The sequence below is a fragment of the Pungitius pungitius genome, chromosome 15 (genome assembly GCF_949316345.1).
Source record: "Pungitius pungitius chromosome 15, fPunPun2.1, whole genome shotgun sequence".
Lineage (NCBI taxonomy): Eukaryota > Metazoa > Chordata > Actinopteri > Perciformes > Gasterosteidae > Pungitius > Pungitius pungitius.
In genome coordinates this window covers 11,219,623-11,228,824 of record NC_084914.1, presented here as the reverse complement: position 1 = coordinate 11,228,824, position 9,202 = coordinate 11,219,623, and positions in this window count along the sequence as shown.

The window sequence follows — 9,202 nt, the reverse complement described above, 5'->3', positions numbered from 1 at the left end:
CGTCGTTTTTTTAGAAAAAAAAGTGCGCCTTATAGTCGCGAAAACACGGTATGTTTCAGGGCCTTTAAAGGTACATTTTTCAGGTCTAAATAGGTTTGAACCTGTGGTCCACAAAACTAAATCAAAAGAAACCTACGAGGAGGACTTTGAAAAACACATTTATTTCTGAAACTTATATACCAGTTTTAAATGACTTCTTCCTTCAGTACTTTGAGAGAAAATAAGACACATTATATGCACTGAAAGATTGCTTACTATATTACTGGCTTTCATTGCATTTTAAAGACCTTGACACGGACTCCGGAGTGGTTGGAGCTGCCCAGGGTGCATATCTCATCTGCATATTCGTGGCTATGCATTTATTCTGCTTAAATGCATAGAAGCTGGCTAATAAGACTTCCTGTGTCAAAGGTTACAAAGCTGGAGGAAAGAAGGCTCCTCCTGGGAAGGGCATGAACAGATGTGGTTTCGTTCACGTCTCTATTTTCCATCTTACCACAAAAGTACCTAAGTTACCTGTTTTAAAATCCATGAATGCTGTATTTATTATGCTGAGTTGTTGAAGCCTTTTTGTGGGTTAGATACTTACACACACCATCATTTCAGGAAATGCTTCTTACAAGAAAAGCTTCCGTCATGGCTGTTATTGTTATTGTCAGTCAAAAGATTTAGAGCCAACACAAATACTGGTTTATTGTACATCTCTCTGGTCACAGTTAATTCTTGCTGTTGTTTGGAATAAAAAGACCTCTTTCAAAGATGCTTGTAATCTTCAACACATAAAATCTATCACTGAACTCTGTCTCATTGATTTATAAGTGGTTCACGAGCAATATTCCTCCGCAGGTGCAGCCTCTTCATTCAATTATCCAGAGGGGGTATCTGTATCAGCAGACATGCTGCCTTTGCCTGTTTTAAAACAGCTAAAAAGCAGAGTAATTGGGAGATATGCAATAAAATGTAGATGCATACAGTCTATGTGTGAAGTCTGTAAGGTATATCGTTGCCGATATAAGCACCACGAGGAAGAATGGCTGCAAAAACTCAGAATTTGAGCTGCTTCCTGGTTGCATAAGCATGACATGGACGGTGAGAGCTGAAGAAAGCTGGAGGCCAATCTTCACCCACAACATACTGCTTAGAATGAAATATAGTATTGAACACGTCACCATTTCTCTCAGTAAATACATTTTCACCAGATGTTGGTGCCAACCCAAGTAATCCATACATGAAAAGAAACCAAAACAAAGAAGTTCAGAAATAAAGTTCTGTCTAATAATGTGAAATGACACATTGAAAAAGTTTTGAACACACGAAGAAAGGCAGGTGCAAAAAGGTAGGGAAAGCCAAGACAACAGCTGAAAACTATCAGTAATTAAAAAGCAATCCAGACCCTTGTCAGTGCAAATTAATACCAGCTGGTTGAGTCCCAACTGATGGCCTATAAAAAGGTCTCATTGCCAAGGTGTCACACGAGACACATCCCATGATGGGGAAAAGAAAAGAGCTGTCTCAAGACCGTCCAACCTTATTGTTACAAAAGCCAATGGTGGCATTGGTTATAGGTGCATTACTAAGCTTCTGAATGTTCCAGTGAGCTCTGTTGGGGCCATAATACGGAATTTGAAAGACAATAGTTTCACCATGAATTTGTTTTGACCAGGTTCTCCTCACAAGATGTCTGACAGAGGAGTTCAATTCAATTCATTTTATTTTGTATAGCCCAAAATCGCAAATTACTAATTTGCCTCAGAGGGCTTTACAGTCTGTACACATGTAACATCCTCTGTCCCAAAACCCTCACATCGGCACAGGAAAAACTCCCCTAAATATGAATGAACCCTTCAATGAGGAAAAAAAGGGAAGAAACCTTAGGGAGAACGTCAGAGGAGGGATCCCTCTCCCGGGATGGACAGACTGCAATGGATGTCATGTGTACAGAAACAACAATGTGAAAGATGTACAATACATTCAACAGAAATGATACAAGTAATTGCAAGTAGCAGAACCAGTGTAAGGCAGGACCACTGCAGGGACAACCTCCATCAGATCGAACCACCATCCACAGAGGCTTCTGTGGGGAGGGAGAGCAGAAAGATGTTGGTTTATGATGACAGTAATATGAATCATATTTAAAGCAATGATGATGGCAGCAGTAGGTGTCAGCAGAGCCATGCCAGGAGTCAGAACCGGGGTCCGCACGAAACTATGATCCATAGAGACCTGCTAGGCGAGAAAGCACAAAGAACTCCCGGAAAGAAGCTTAATTAGTGATGTACATTATTAAAACATGGATGATTGTGGAAGGAGAGAGTGAGAGTGAGAGAGGGGCTCGGTGTGTCCTAAGAAGTCCCCCGGCAGTCTAAGCCTAGAGCAGCTTAACTAAGGGCTGGTCCAGGCTAACCTGAGCCAGCCCTAACTAAAAGCAATATCAAAGAGGAACGTTTTAAGCTTTATCTTAAATGAACTGACCGAGTCTGCCCCCCGGACTGAAAGTGGAAGCTGGTTCCACAAAAGAGGAGCTTGATAACTGAAGGCTCTGGCCACCATCCTACTTTTTAAAAGTCTAGGAACCACAAGTAGCCCAGCATCTACGGAGCGCAGATGCCTTGTAGGGCAATACGGTGTAACAAGCTCTTTAAGATAAGACGGTGCCTCACCAGCAAGTGCCTTGTGGGTGAGGAGAAGTACCTTAAATTATATTCTTGATTTTAACAGGAAGCTAGTGCAGAGAAGTTAATACAGGAGTTATATGATCCCATTTCTTAGTTCTTGTTAATACACGCGCTGCAGCATTCTGAATCAGCTGGAGAGGTTTAAGCGATTTAATCTCAAAGAAAACAGTAAGTAATGCACTCCACCACCATGGCCTGTATGCACGCTCACCACGCAAGACTTCATTGCTGAAAGAAAGGCATGTTGAAGCTCGTTTAAAGTTTGTTGCACAACATTTGGAAAAGCCAGTGAAATACTGGGAGAATGTAGTGTGGTCAGATGAGATGCCATAATCCACACCATGTTTGGAGGAGAAATGGCACTACACATCATCCTAAAAACACCAAACCAACAGGGAAGTTTGAAGGTGGGAACATCATGGTGTGGGGCTGCTTCTCAGCAATTGGTACATAATTGAAGGATGAATGGGGACATTTTTGAGACATTCTTGACTGAAATCTGCTGCCATCTACCAGAATGATGAAGATGAAACGAGGGTGGACATTTCAGCAAGACAATGATCCCAAAGCACACAGCCAAGGAAACTCAACTGATTTCAAAGAAAGAAAATAAAGCTGAAGATCAAGATTCATAGAAGAGGCCCACGAAACCTTCAAGATTTGAAGACTGTGTGGAAGAATGGGCCAAAATCACACCAGAGCAAAGCATGCGACTAGTTTCTTCAGACAGGAGGCGTCTTAAAGCTGTCATTACCAACAAAGGCTTTTGTACAAAGTATTGAATAAATATCAGTAAGCGTGTTTAATACTTTATCCCTGTGTCATTTCACATTATTACACAGAACTTTATTTCTAAACAACTTCTTTTGGATTCTTTGTATGTATGGATTACTTGGGTTGTTACCAACATCTGTTAAAAATGTCATGTCAATAGCTCCTTTGGAAATATATTTACTAAATGGTGACGTGTTCAATACTACAATACCCGCTGTATTACAAACCACAACTAACTGCATTATCCAATTTGCGTCCACAGCAGAATGAGATAATGGCGCCAGCAAAAGTGAATGTAAATGCTCTGCATAATTGTCCAATGGTATGCTATGGTACAATATCTCACTTCTCATCCCAGTGGAGTGATGCTCCCCTCTTCTCCCAGCCTTCCTCGTCTCTTCTGTCCTCCATCTTCCTGTAGCCTGTGTTTATGTACTGAGGCAGAGAGCAGCAGTCTCATCACCATCATTTGGATGAAGGATGGAGTCATCATCAGCCGAGTCCCATAGCTGCGGCCCCACTATGATTGGACGATGGGGAGTTGCTATGTTACTATGACGACCACATCAAACTGGTCAAAGAGAGTTCAGTCAAGGCAAAAACTTTTAGTGAGAGAGGGGCATGGTGTGTACCATGAAATATACGCATAACCATGGATTTCAGCCGTAATGGCTTAAAGGGAATTGACACTTGAACCCTAAAGAAAGTTTGATAATTACATTGTTTTTTTGCTGCTATTGGACAATTTAAATATTATCTTGATAACTTTGCAAATTAATCTCATCCTGTTTATGAAGGGGAGAAAATAACCATGGGTTTATATTTGTATGTGTGTTGGCGTCTGTTTTATGAAAACAGCCCTTCCTTTTCTCATTACCAACATACTATGTAATGGACTGAGGCTGAAGCTGGGATAATGATAATAGCAAAGTTGCCTACTCTCAAACTCCTGCTGGGTAAGTGCCATATTTCCACTGGGAAACGATGAGTGAGGGAGTGAAATGGAACAAAAACACTAGCCTAAGAAATCAACTTATCAGACAATGTTGAAGCAGAACTCAAAACACAATGTATTTTGGAGACTGTGACGTATTATCGATGCTGTGACATTACAGACTGACATTTCACAGGTTGCTTCTGAGCGTTCCTGCTGTCTGCACCGTGAGACACACAGGAGGAGCATTTTCTCAGATTGTAGTTTGAGGGCTAATACGTAGCTGAGCTATCGGCTCACAAGTCATTTGTCCTGACCTTTTATTTCAGGAAAAATCAATTTTCTGTTAATATGCCACTAATAAGGGGGCACCTTATCTTCTAATACAACACTGATGGATTTTAGCAGGTTAATGGCTGGACATCCCACCTAAGCGACAACATCCAGTTCTGCCTTATGTAACCAATGCGGAACCATCTTAAACATTTTATTCTCTCGACAGACCTGCATGGGCCGACTCCTCCAAAGGAAAAAAAAAAAGAAATGTATGGAGGTCTATGGGAAGATGACCCTTCCTCTGATTTTCCTTATTCTCAGTAAACATTGTAAACATGAGTTTCTGGTCTTAATCGCTGAGTTTTAAGTCTACTTCAATACGGCATATTTTTGGTACGTCCCTTCAACTAACATACGGCACTAGACTGCAAAGAATAGGAAACACAAGCGCAGAAGTTCCAACCTCAAAGTTTTCCTTATTCACCAAAGGCAGCCCTGAAATTCTTATGCATCCCCAAAAGGTTGCCAGATTGTCCCCTGAGAAGCCAAATATTGACTGATGACTGTTGACTTCTTAGACCCTAATCAGAATATATTTTTAAATCTATTTCCAAAACCTTCAAGTGTGTAAACTGTGAGTCTGATTAATACGTATATCAGATTTCAGCTTCCATTTGGTCAAACTTACCCCCGAAAGCCTGTTGAAATCCACAAGACTTGAGGAATACTAGAAGAGATAGTCGGAAATGCTTTAGACAATGTTGTGATCAATAGCTTGGGTCAATGGACGGACTGATTAAAGCATGACTGCACATGCATTAAGGACAGTTTTATAGGGCAAAGATTTGTTTACAAATCACCAAGGTTAATCTTCAAGGCTTTGGGATGAAGACATATCATCAGGCCTGATGTTATCTTCTCAATCCATGTTCTGTATTCTCTTTCGCTCCCTGCATACAGAGACTGTTGTGAGTGTTATCCAAGAGGACCTGCAGATGCATAAGAAAGATTTGAGCCACCAAAACATTTCCGCAAAGATGGTGAAAGATCACAAATGCCAGCCTCCCTCATAGAACAGCAACTGTGTGGTATCAGTGCATCCCTCCACGTCTGTATTTATACTCTTCTCACTTACCTCCACTTCCCAATTTATATGTAAATTTCTTCTTCTTTAAACAATGCACTATCCTTTGGTGGCGGAGACCCCAAAACGTCTAATAAAAACCCTGAGCCCTCATTGAGAGCAGCCATGTGAGTCATTGCAATTATGTACTTTAACTGTGGCCTCGTGAAAACACCTAATGACACCTACGGGTGTGCGTTTTCCATCAGTGGCAGTTTGGGACTAAAAATGTCTAAATCTGCTGTAACAACAAAACCTGGGAAGAAAACCAAGTTGCGAGGGAAATTTGACAGTTGGCTGATTGGACAATCAAGATGTTGTTTCATCTTCTACCTACAAATCTCACAAATATTGGTAACAAAGACTACATCCGACTTCATTCATCATCCATACAGGTGAAACATGAAAAATTAGAATATCGTTACTTTCAGTAATTCAACTTAAAAGGTGACACTTATAGACTCATTACATGCAAAGTGAGATATTTCAAGCCTTTGATATCATTTTGATGATTATGGCTATATATATATATATATTTCACATTTTAACTTGAATTACTGAAAGTAATGAGCTTTTGCACAATATTCTAATTTTTCGAGTTTCACCTGTATATTTGCTTAAGTCTAATTCATAATATTCATAAAACACTTTTCCCAATTAACTAATTATTGCCATTTGGTAGCTTTGTAACATCACCCTTCTATTAAACACATTCATTTCTTACATTTTTCTAAAAACAGGGCTTTTCCCTTCTAGTAATGTTAGCATTTGATGTTCCATCAATCATTTGTTTCACAACTTACAGAGAACAAGCTTGCTTTTTAAGGCAAGGAGTGGGAATGATTTTAATCTTGTTTAAGTTGCAATTGAGATGAGGCTTAAGTTCTGAAATTAATTTTATGATTGGGGGTTTATATCCCTCATTTACATGATTAAATCACCTTGACTAAAGATCCGTCCAAAAAAAACATCTGCATGAGGTTGCACAATTTATAACCTTATTTGCACATTATTTGAATAATTGCCTGAAGAACGGGGACTGTTATGGTCTACAGTGCATTAAACGATGTTGAGAGGGTCCGCTGCGGTGGTGAGCTAACACAATTTATTCCCCGTGCTTCTGCTGCTTTGCTATGCCGGATTAACTTTCTGCTTTCACTGCTCTGCCTCTATCCATTTGAAAAGAGGTAAGCCACCAACAGAAATGCTGAGACCAGTGTGGAGCTAAGCCCACGTTCTGACTTCTTACACTGTACACGCACATGCAAGGGCACAACCACGTGTGTGTGTGTGAGCACTTTTCAAATCGCTCCATTGCTCAAATTCAGAATGGGATTCCTGTTTTGGCAGCCGGCCCTCTGGATCAGTTGGGTTCACAAGGGCCACCTCCCGTACACTTCCTTCAACACCAAAACGTTCTCAGCATCATTTCACCTGCGTGTGCCTCTTCATCAGCACCCATTCATACGGGCAGACAATGAATTGCGCAGATGGAGAGAGGAACAAATGGAGAATGCCGACGGAGACATCAGATGGAGAATGGAGGGTGGTGCGGGATGGAGGAGGAGGAGGGGGGGTCGGGGGGGTTTGTCAGGGGAACAATTCACAAGTGAAAAACGAAAGCGATCGAGAGGCTCGGAGGCAATATGGACCGAAGAAGAAAAAAAAAGAGAGAAATAAGAGGGAGGCAGAGAAGCCCCAAATGAAGTGCACCTCTGAGAAGAGAGACAATAGTACATAAAAGAAAAGGTGGGTGTGTGGGACAGAACCACGGTGAGCGGGTCGAGCCCATCTCTGTCCCACCAGTAAAGGTGGATGGGGCAGAGAAACGTATGAACAACTGTGTGCGTGTGTGTGTGTGTGTGTGTTGTGGGCACAAGTTTCCTCCAATGAAGTACCAATGTTATGTATATCTTTTAGGAACATCATCTGGTTTTTCGACTATTAAATATTCATATGATGATAAATGTATATTTCCATATGTACTTGCCATATCTTAGAAAAGTATTTATATATCAGGATGAGAGCAGTAGAACTCAGAACCTTATATTTTAGCACGAATGAACACTGGTTGTACACTGAAATTATACAATAGCACCCCCTCTGGTTATATTAGCTCATACGGCTTGATAACTGTGTAACAAAGTCTTACAAAAAGCTACACAGAGAGATTAGTGCTGAGAGTTTAGTGGATTACCATTTATTGCCCTCACTCCTCATTGAGGGAACCAGTGCTACATAATGGCGGCTGGCCATTAGAAGGCAAGGGGGCGTCACACCACCTGTTCTAATATATATACAACTTTTTGACACATTTGCATGAAATCATTCTGGGATGTTCCCTGAAATTGATTGGAAAGTCCTACCAAGCCGCCACTGTTGCTACGTTACAATAGACTGAAGGACTGAGTGAAAAAGGAGGAGAAAAAAAATGTAAAGACGACTTTTAAAAGTCTACATATGAGATCATGCATTCGGAGTATTGTTAAATGTCACTCAAGCGGCGCGGCTTTTCTTTCTTGCCCGTGCTGTGCACTCTTAATACCTTTCCACACAGTTGTCTGAACAGGACTTCGAAAAGTCTTGTTCTTTTTTTTGCAAATTACAAAACATTGCACTGTTTTAGCTAAAAGACAAGTTACAAATGCATCAAGCCCAACTCCAAGCTTAGTCTTAATGTCTCTTTTATCAACTGAATCAGTCCGTCATCTTCCAAATGAAGATCAAAAAGCTGTTTTACTCTTGTATTTTGTACTGATTTAACAGGCATTCAACCTCTATTTATGAGCCAAATGTGCTGCGCTCAGCCAGTCACACAAACTTTTTTTTGTGAAGGACGTTTCATAAAGCTGTGCATTATTATTATTATTATTATTAGAGCATCGGCGCTCTGCCCAGATTCAAGTGCCGGATTGAGCGGAAGCCGTCATTAAATCTCAATTGAGCAACATACAAATGTGTGCATTCATCACTGGGTCGCTATAATTAACCCGAAGTTAAATTGCTAACGTAGCATCTTCTTTACAATGAATGTTGTCTGGTTGAATGTAATTTCTAATAGAAAATGGTAAGACAAAAGGGTGAAACTGCATTATTTACGGTTGTGTGTATGGTTTAAAACAGCTACATCTCCAATGATCCAACAGCTCCTAAAACATGCTGCTTTTCAACATTGGACTGTAACATATATTAATTTTCTCCGTTTCAGTTGGTCAGGTTCCCCTTACGACGCAAACATCAACTTTGAAATATTCTTTGGCCCGAGGCCAAACCGGCTCTGACACAGCAGACGATTGTTACAAGACAGTCCTGTATCAAAGGAAAACCAGTGTTCAAACACCATTTAAAAAAAAATACTGTGACACATTCTGCTGTAACACTTTTTTTCTTTTTACATTTGGGTGTGGCCCGAGACATCAA